The sequence below is a fragment of the Hemicordylus capensis genome, chromosome 4, assembly GCF_027244095.1.
Source record: "Hemicordylus capensis ecotype Gifberg chromosome 4, rHemCap1.1.pri, whole genome shotgun sequence".
NCBI classification, from domain to species: domain Eukaryota; kingdom Metazoa; phylum Chordata; class Lepidosauria; order Squamata; family Cordylidae; genus Hemicordylus; species Hemicordylus capensis.
In genome coordinates, this window is record NC_069660.1 from 171,066,610 (window position 1) to 171,074,435 (window position 7,826).

General features: G+C 43.9%; 1 pseudogene; it reads right to left on the reverse strand.

Moving 5' to 3' along the window:
* Positions 1 to 1,194: 1,194 nt before the first annotated feature.
* On the reverse strand, positions 1,195 to 7,452 carry LOC128323184 (protocadherin gamma-B2-like; annotated as a pseudogene).
* Between the last annotated feature and the right edge of the window lie 374 nt (positions 7,453 to 7,826).

Here is a 7,826-nt window from a genome sequence, read left to right on the forward strand (position 1 = left end):
AAACCACTCCAAAAACTGTACTCCCTGTTAGGGCTGGGAATGGCACCAATTAAGCGGAGGCCAAGACCATTTGCTGGTGCAGGTATGAGATGCCACATTGATAGAGGGGGGAATTGATGTCTGGGCATACTCCTCCCTGCTAAGCTAGCTGTAGAGCAGTGGGCTCCTGGAGAAGCTGCAGTCTCCTTGTCAGCCATCATAGTCACAGTGGCTGGCAGCAGGGGTAGAGTCCCTCCATTAATTCCCTCCTTTACTGGCAGCACCTCTGCCTGCTGTGGGTGCTGGCAGTAATGTGGTGCAATGGCAGGCATTGGAGATGAAGCTATCCAGGATGCCCTAGGGTCCATGCATTTACCTATGCCATCCTTGGGGTTCAGACAGGGCTATCTGACTGCACAGCTCACATATTTGTTCAGTCCCAGACAGCCCGTTTCTGTTGGCTGCACCCAACCCCTCCGTGCTGGGTGAAGCTCAGGTTGCGACCTAGCTAAGACTCCCATGGCAGGGAAAGCGTTGTGGTACCTGCCACTCATTTAGAACATTCCCCCACCACTTGCCAATTTGTTCCAAAGTGCTCAGGACTTTGCTGAAAGTGTCTGAGTGTTCTCACAGCTGCTGCAGCTGCCTGCTCCAACTTTCGAGCCAATGGGAACATGACTGGTGACACAATTAAGGCTTTCCAATTCGAAGGTAACATGAGGGCTGCTGGCATTTCATCTGGGTCCCTGGTGGCAGATGGCTACTGTGATGCACTCCCCTGGAGCTGCCAGCTGGGATCATGTGGGCACTGCACTGCACTGCACTGCAGCAGCCCAGCAGCAATGATGATTGTGTGCTAGGCTCACTCCTGATCCTGGCCAAACTCTAGGGGCAGAAAAAATGATCAATCTGATGTATGATGTGAGCACAAATTATTTAAACGTATGCTCAGAATATGCACATGCCTAACAGAGTTCCAGCTTGTTAGAACTGCAAATTGACTGACTGAATGCAAGTGGTAAGGACAGGATTTTCCAACTATAGTCCTCACTACTATCCACAGAAAGAATATACTTGATATCACTGGTTTCCAAGATTCAGAGGTTGTTCCCAGCTAAAACAGCATACATTAATAAAACAACCGACATTTGACTGGATTATTATATAAGGAAAAGGAGATCAAAGTCACCATGCCTTCATTCTCTATTTCAGTGTTTAAATCACTACCTTCATTGAACAATAAAGAGAAATCAGATTTGCCATACTCTCTGGCTATGAAAGACCTTTTGAAGAGTTAACGACAGTAGCAACAAATGAAATCAAACTATACCTATTACATTGATCTAGACTCAAGAAAATAAAACTTACCTCATCCACGGTGTTATAGGAGACAGAGAATAATATTGAATGATAATCATGTTTGCTTCAGAAAGACGTTTGCAGAGTTAGCAATGGCAGCAACAGAATAAAGTCAAACCATACCTATTACAATAATTTAGAATCATGAAAAAAAACTTACCTCATCCACATCCTTCTTTTCAGCACTGAAAGGACAGCCTTCACTGAACATCAAAGAGATATCAGGTTTGCCATTGCAAAGAATATTCTCTGCTATTGGGACACTGGGCTGTAGGAAAGTCAACTCATTTCTCCTGGATTCGGAGGATAAGCAGACTTGGTAGGAATAAGGCAAAGTCCCATCCTCGTAATTAGGTGGGAATATGGCACCAGTCTTGGAATGAGGAGCAGGAACAAAGCACTGGAGGAAAGCGGGATGTCTTGACTTCCGAAGTTTCATCATAATGGTCAATGTCACAGTCACAAGGAACAGAAAGGACACCAAAGCCAATGCCAATACCAAATAAAACTGTAGATCGGACTGGTATTCTGAGTCACTAGGCTGGGTGTTCATTTCTGGCAGCGCCTCCTGGAAGTTCTCAGCAAACACGAGGTTCAGAGTCACGGTGGCTGAGAGAGGAGGTTGTCCATTATCCTTCACCATGATAACCAGCCTCTGCTTCACAGCATCTCTCTCAAGCAATGCTCGGGCTGTTTTGATCTCTCCTGTGTGGGACCCAATGGTGAAGAGCCCTGGCTCTGTGGCCTGCAGGAGATGGAAAGAGAGCCAGGCGTTGCGTCCAGCGTCAGCGTTGACTGCCACCACCTTTGTCACCAAATAACCTGACTCAGCTGAGCGAGGCACCATCTCAAAGAAAGAGGAACCCCCAGATCCTTGGGAAGGATGCAGGATCTGGGGAGTGTTATCATTGCGATCCAAAACACACACCCTCACCGTTGTATTGCTGCTGAGGGGTGGGGAGCCTCCATCTTGTGCCTTCACTTGAATCTGAAACTCCCTGAATTGCTCATAGTTGAAGGAGCGCTGTGCATAGATGGTGCCAGTCTCAGAGTCAATGGAGACAAAGGAGGAGAGAGGCAGGTCCTCAATGTTTGCTGTTGAGGATGGAGTAAGTGATGCGTGCATTGCGATCGAGATCTGGGTCAAAGGCCTTTACATGGAAAATGGACGCTCCCGATGGGTTGTTCTCTGGAACACAGGCAGTATAGGAAGACTTTTCAAAGGCTGGGGGGTTATCGTTGATGTCCGAGATCTGCAGTGAGATGGCTTTGTGTGTGGAGAGAGGAGGTGTGCCTTTGTCTGTGGCTATGATTGTAATGTTATACTCCTGGGTCCTTTCTCTGTCAAGGGGACTATCTGTGAGGATCTTGAAGTAATTGCCTGATGACGATACTATCTGAAATGGCACAAGGCCTCTCAGATGACGTGACTTCCCCATTTTCACCAGAATCTCTGTCTTGGACTTTGATCAGAGCTATAACAGTCCCAGGTGCAACACCTTCGGGAACTGGGTTGGACACTGAAGTAAGTATCACATCTGGAGCATTGTCATTCTCATCAAGAACCTCAATCTCCACACTGCAATGTGCCACCAATCCACCCCCATCACTTTCCTGTATTATCATCACATAACTATTTCTGTCTTCAAAATCAACACTCTCCATGAGTGTAATTGTTCCATTTTTGGGATCCAGGATGAATAACTGCTAGGCCCTTTCTGGGATGTTGTTGAAAGAATACATGATTTCAGCATTTGATCCTTCATCACTGTCAGATGCCTTAACTTGAAGATTAGAAGTTCCTCTGGATGAACTTTCCTTTAGGCAAACTTTGTAGTTTGCCTGGGTGAAGATGGGCAGATTGTCATTAACATCGATAACATTAATCCAAATGTTGACTGTCGCAGGTTTTTTTGGATCTCCTCCCTCCAGAGCTGTAAGGACCAAGTGGACAGTGTCTTCCTTTTCTCTATCCAGTTGTTTTTGCAATATCAATTCTACATATTTCCCAACCACTTGACTTTCTTTAACTTCTAGTTTGAAATATGGACTCGGGCTCAAATGGTAATTCTGCAGGGAATTGATCCCAATATCGTCATCTTCAGCACTTTCAAGGGAAAATTGAGTTCCTGGAAGATTTGATTCACTCACTTTCAGATTTATATTTTTTTTCTGGAAATATGGTGCATTATCATTGAGGTCTTGGATGAAAATTTTGACATAGAAAATGTTCAGAGGATTATGTGCCACAGTTTCTAATTTTAGGATACAAGTGGATGATTTCCCACATATCTCTTCCCGGTCTATCCTGTCATTCACATGCAGGTTGCTATTTTGTTCATTCAGGGAAAAATATTGCTTTTCCAAAGAGATACTAAGCTGACATTCTGACAAGTTTCTAACATCCAGCCCCAAATCTTTAGCAAGGTTCCCCACAAAGAAGTCCTTTTCTGTTTCCTCCGGAATTGAATACTGAACCTGCTCAGATGCTATCTGACAAAACAAATTCAAAAATATGAAAAGAAACAATACTTGCCTCATTATTTCCTTGATTCTCTCTCTCTGCCTTATTTCCATCACTGTCCTTTCTTGGTCCCTCTTTTTGTCCTCCTCTCATTAGATTTTCAAATCTCCCATTACTTTTCAGCAAGATGGTATCATAAGATGATCCTTGGGAAATTCAGAAGTGTCTTTTCTGGAGCAACTTTATTTTTAAACTGTCCTCTGCTTCTGATTTCTGAAGTGCTACAAAGGGATATTACTTCAGGAGCTGCCAATGCTAATCAAGAATTTCTCCCATGTTGTCCAACAGTGACACTTTGAGTCCACATGGAGAAGTATACTTGCTGATTAGTTTTTCTTTTAATTCTATATAGCTATTTTTTTCTTGCTATGTATGAATTATTTTTGAATTACACATATATCTGTCACTAGTTTTCCACATGCAGTTTAATGTTGTCTTAATTTGTAGTCTCATATACATTTGTAAGTTTTAAACCCATCCAGAGCAGTTAGCTATGACTAAGCACCAATGAAATCAAAGATACATGACAAACAGAAGTCCCATTCATTTCAATTACTAACTTAGTCTTGATGTTATCTGTTTGCCTTCTTTTTCCATATATCATTTTTAATTTTTGAAACCTTTGCCAGAGATTATCATTACAGTTCAGGATGTATTTGATGTACTATAAACACAAAAGGTTACCACTCAAAGGGAATGCTTAAATAAATGGATTGAGAAACACATATTCCTGCTGAAATTTTTGCTTGTGAGAAGGGGAATGATTTGTACTGAGAACATAGCACAGGATATACATGGCATTCTTTACTTCTCTACAGATTCCTTTGAAGTTTGTCTTACTCATTGGAAATTTCATAGGGGCCTCTGGCTACCCATTATTAGAAATAGGATGGTGGTCTGGATAAACCTTTGATCTGATTTCTTATTTTCCTATAATTCTATATTGCTTTTAATTCCACAGGTAGCAAATTATTCAATACTTGCTGACCTGGTGCAGGGCATCTGCGCCACTAGTTCTCCCTCTCCCCCCAGGTTCGTTCTTTCTGCCCAGCGGCCAGCCGGCCTGGCTGCTGTTTCCTCTCACTGCTGCTGCTTCCTCTCCCCTGGTCTCCGCTTCCTCTCGGCGGCCACTCACCTTCCTCTCCCCCTCCCCTCGCTCGCAAAATCTCATGAGAGCGGCCACACATGGGATTACCAACAGGTACACCTTAGAGAAATATAGATAGATAGATAGATAGATAGATAGATAGATAGATAGATAGATAGATAGATAGATAGATAGATAGTCTATCTATCTATCTATCTATCTATCTATCTATCTATCTATCTATCTATCTAACAGTTGTGTAGCAAGGAGAGCTGGGAGGAGAGCTGATCTTGTGGTAGCAAGCATGCATTTGCTACCACAAATTACCAACACTTTTGCTAAGCAAGGTCTGCCCTGGTTTGCATTTGAATGGGAGACTATGTGTTTGAGCACTGTAAGATATTCCCCTTAGGAGATGGGGCCACTCTGGGAAGAGCACCTGCATGCTTACAGGCAGAATGTTGCAAGTTCCTTCCCTGGCATCTCCAAGATAGGAGATGCCAGGGAGGAAACTCCTGCCCGCAATCTTGGAGAAGCTGCTGCTAGTCTATGTAGGCAATACTGAGCCAGATGGACCAATGGTCTAACTCTTTATAAGGCAGCTTCCTATGTTCCAAGGCTGGGATGGGCCCTATGACAAAAAGTGAAGATGCTTCTCTTCTTCGAAAAGGCAGAAGGGAGAGAGCAAAGATCAAGGTATAGCTCAGCTGGTGGACCCCCTCTCCCTTAGGGGCCCTTGGGCATTTGTCCCCACTTCCTTGTTAAATCAGAGCTATGCTTTTCGTGTCTGTTTTTCTAGATGCACTTCCATGCTGTTTTCCAAGTAGATCCTATATACTCAAATCCATGTTAGTTTGCTATTCCCATATGAATGTGTGTGTATGTGTGTGATGGTTTTTACAGTTTAATTGATTTTAAGGTTTTAAATGTGATTTTTATGGAGGCTTTTTGTTTTTGTTTTTGTATTTTAACTTTTGTAAACCGCCTTGAGATGCCACTAGCCTTGTCTGGTGATTAGTCAACAGGCTTGGGCTAGATATGATGAGTCATACATGATGTATTTGGCCTTAACCCCTGCCCTTCCATGGGATGAGCCTCAGCCTCAGTTGAGGTTGCAGATTATGACACCCAATCAGCCAATACAAGGGGATTATTCAGACAATGGTCATCTACTGATTAAATCACCAGCCTTGACCTCTAGGGGATCCACAGCCAGCCACGGTGTTCAACCCTGCATTTTATGCTGCGAATACGGACCTTCAGGGTTCTATTCTAGGTGGCAGTTCTGGCACAATTGCTCAATTTGTGGAGGATCTCATTGATTCAGCTCATGCGCTCAGGGCAAGGGCAGCAGGGGATGAGTCAAGGATCAACAGGCCAACAGGAAAGGATGGGGGAAAGGCCTTCCCCCTGGGTAAAGTCCAGTTAAGTTGCAACCTCGACTTCATTTGCTTCAATGCTACCCAAAGAGGGATGATGTAAAGTTTCTGGGTGATGGTTTCCAATTTAGGTTCCATATACAGTTTCAGGGACTTCGGATTGCTTTTAAGGCAAATAACCTTAGAACAGTTTCAGGGATGGAGCAGGTAGTTAGCAATAACCATATGCTTTCAGAAGGGTGTGTGTTGGGACTTTTTCCCGCCCCTTCAGTGCCTCATCTAAGGGCATCTCCTTTGGGAGTTATATCCAAGTAGACACTAAGGGAGTTTCACCTCGTCCACCATCTATCCTTTCCCAAGGGAATGATCCCTTTCCCCAACATCTATGCTCAGTTTGCTACACATCTTTTGATGCAGCAGTGCAGGTGCGAGCACAGGGAAGGGCATGGGCAATGATGGGTAAATTAAATCTGCTTTCCGTCTTCTGCCGGTTCATCCGGATGATGAACAGACTGGCCAGGACACAGTTGTTCATTCTTGGATGACTTCTTGTTTGCTGGACCTCGGAATTCTGATTTAAGTTGCCTCTCTCATGCAGACTTTTCAGGACCTGGCTGGTGAACTGGGTCCTGCCATGCGCCTTTCCTTTTTAGGGATTGAAATTTATACCATTGAGAAATGCTTCTGCCTGCCTTTTAATAAGATACAGGACCTGCTGGAGCACTTGGGTGCTGTCCTTTTGACCAGCAAAACAACCCTTCAGGAGTTGCTGGTGATAGTTGGTCATCTCAGTTTTGCATGCAGGTTCGTTGCACCAGGGAGGGCTTTTCTACTATGCTTGTGTGATGCCACATGCAGAATGGTTGCCCCGCACCGTAATATCTGTTTGACTCAAGGCATCAAAGCTGACCTTCAGTTTTGGATGGGTTTTTTGTCCAGCTTTAATGGTATCTCCTGGAAATCAGGGCTCTTTTTGGACGCAAGTTCTTGGGGCTTCAGGGGCCGTTGGTGTTCTATACCCTGACCTTCATCATGGGCTGAACAGGGCTGAGCAGGGTATTACTCAGGATTTGACTTTTTTGGAATTCTTCCCCATTCTTGTGGCAGTGCAAGAAAAGAACCATGCCCGCCTGGCACAACATCATCCATTACCCAATCTCAATAAAATGCTGCTTACTCTCAGTGTTCACAACTTTAGACTTGTCTTCAGCCTATTGTCAAATTCCTCTTTCTTCTCACAAATACATCACCTTCATTACCCCAGGGGGTATGTTTCAATACAAAAGATTGCCCTTCGGATTAGCCTCTGCAGCTTCGGTATTTCAACAAATGATGCATGCAATTTTGGGTACTACAGATGGCATCACTTTCAGAATGACCTTTTAGTATATGGCAAAATAATTGAGGCGCATGATACTAAACTAACAGAAGTCTTAAGAAAACTCTAACAATACAGACTTACTGTCTCTGCAGAGAAATGTCAGTTTTGAACACACCT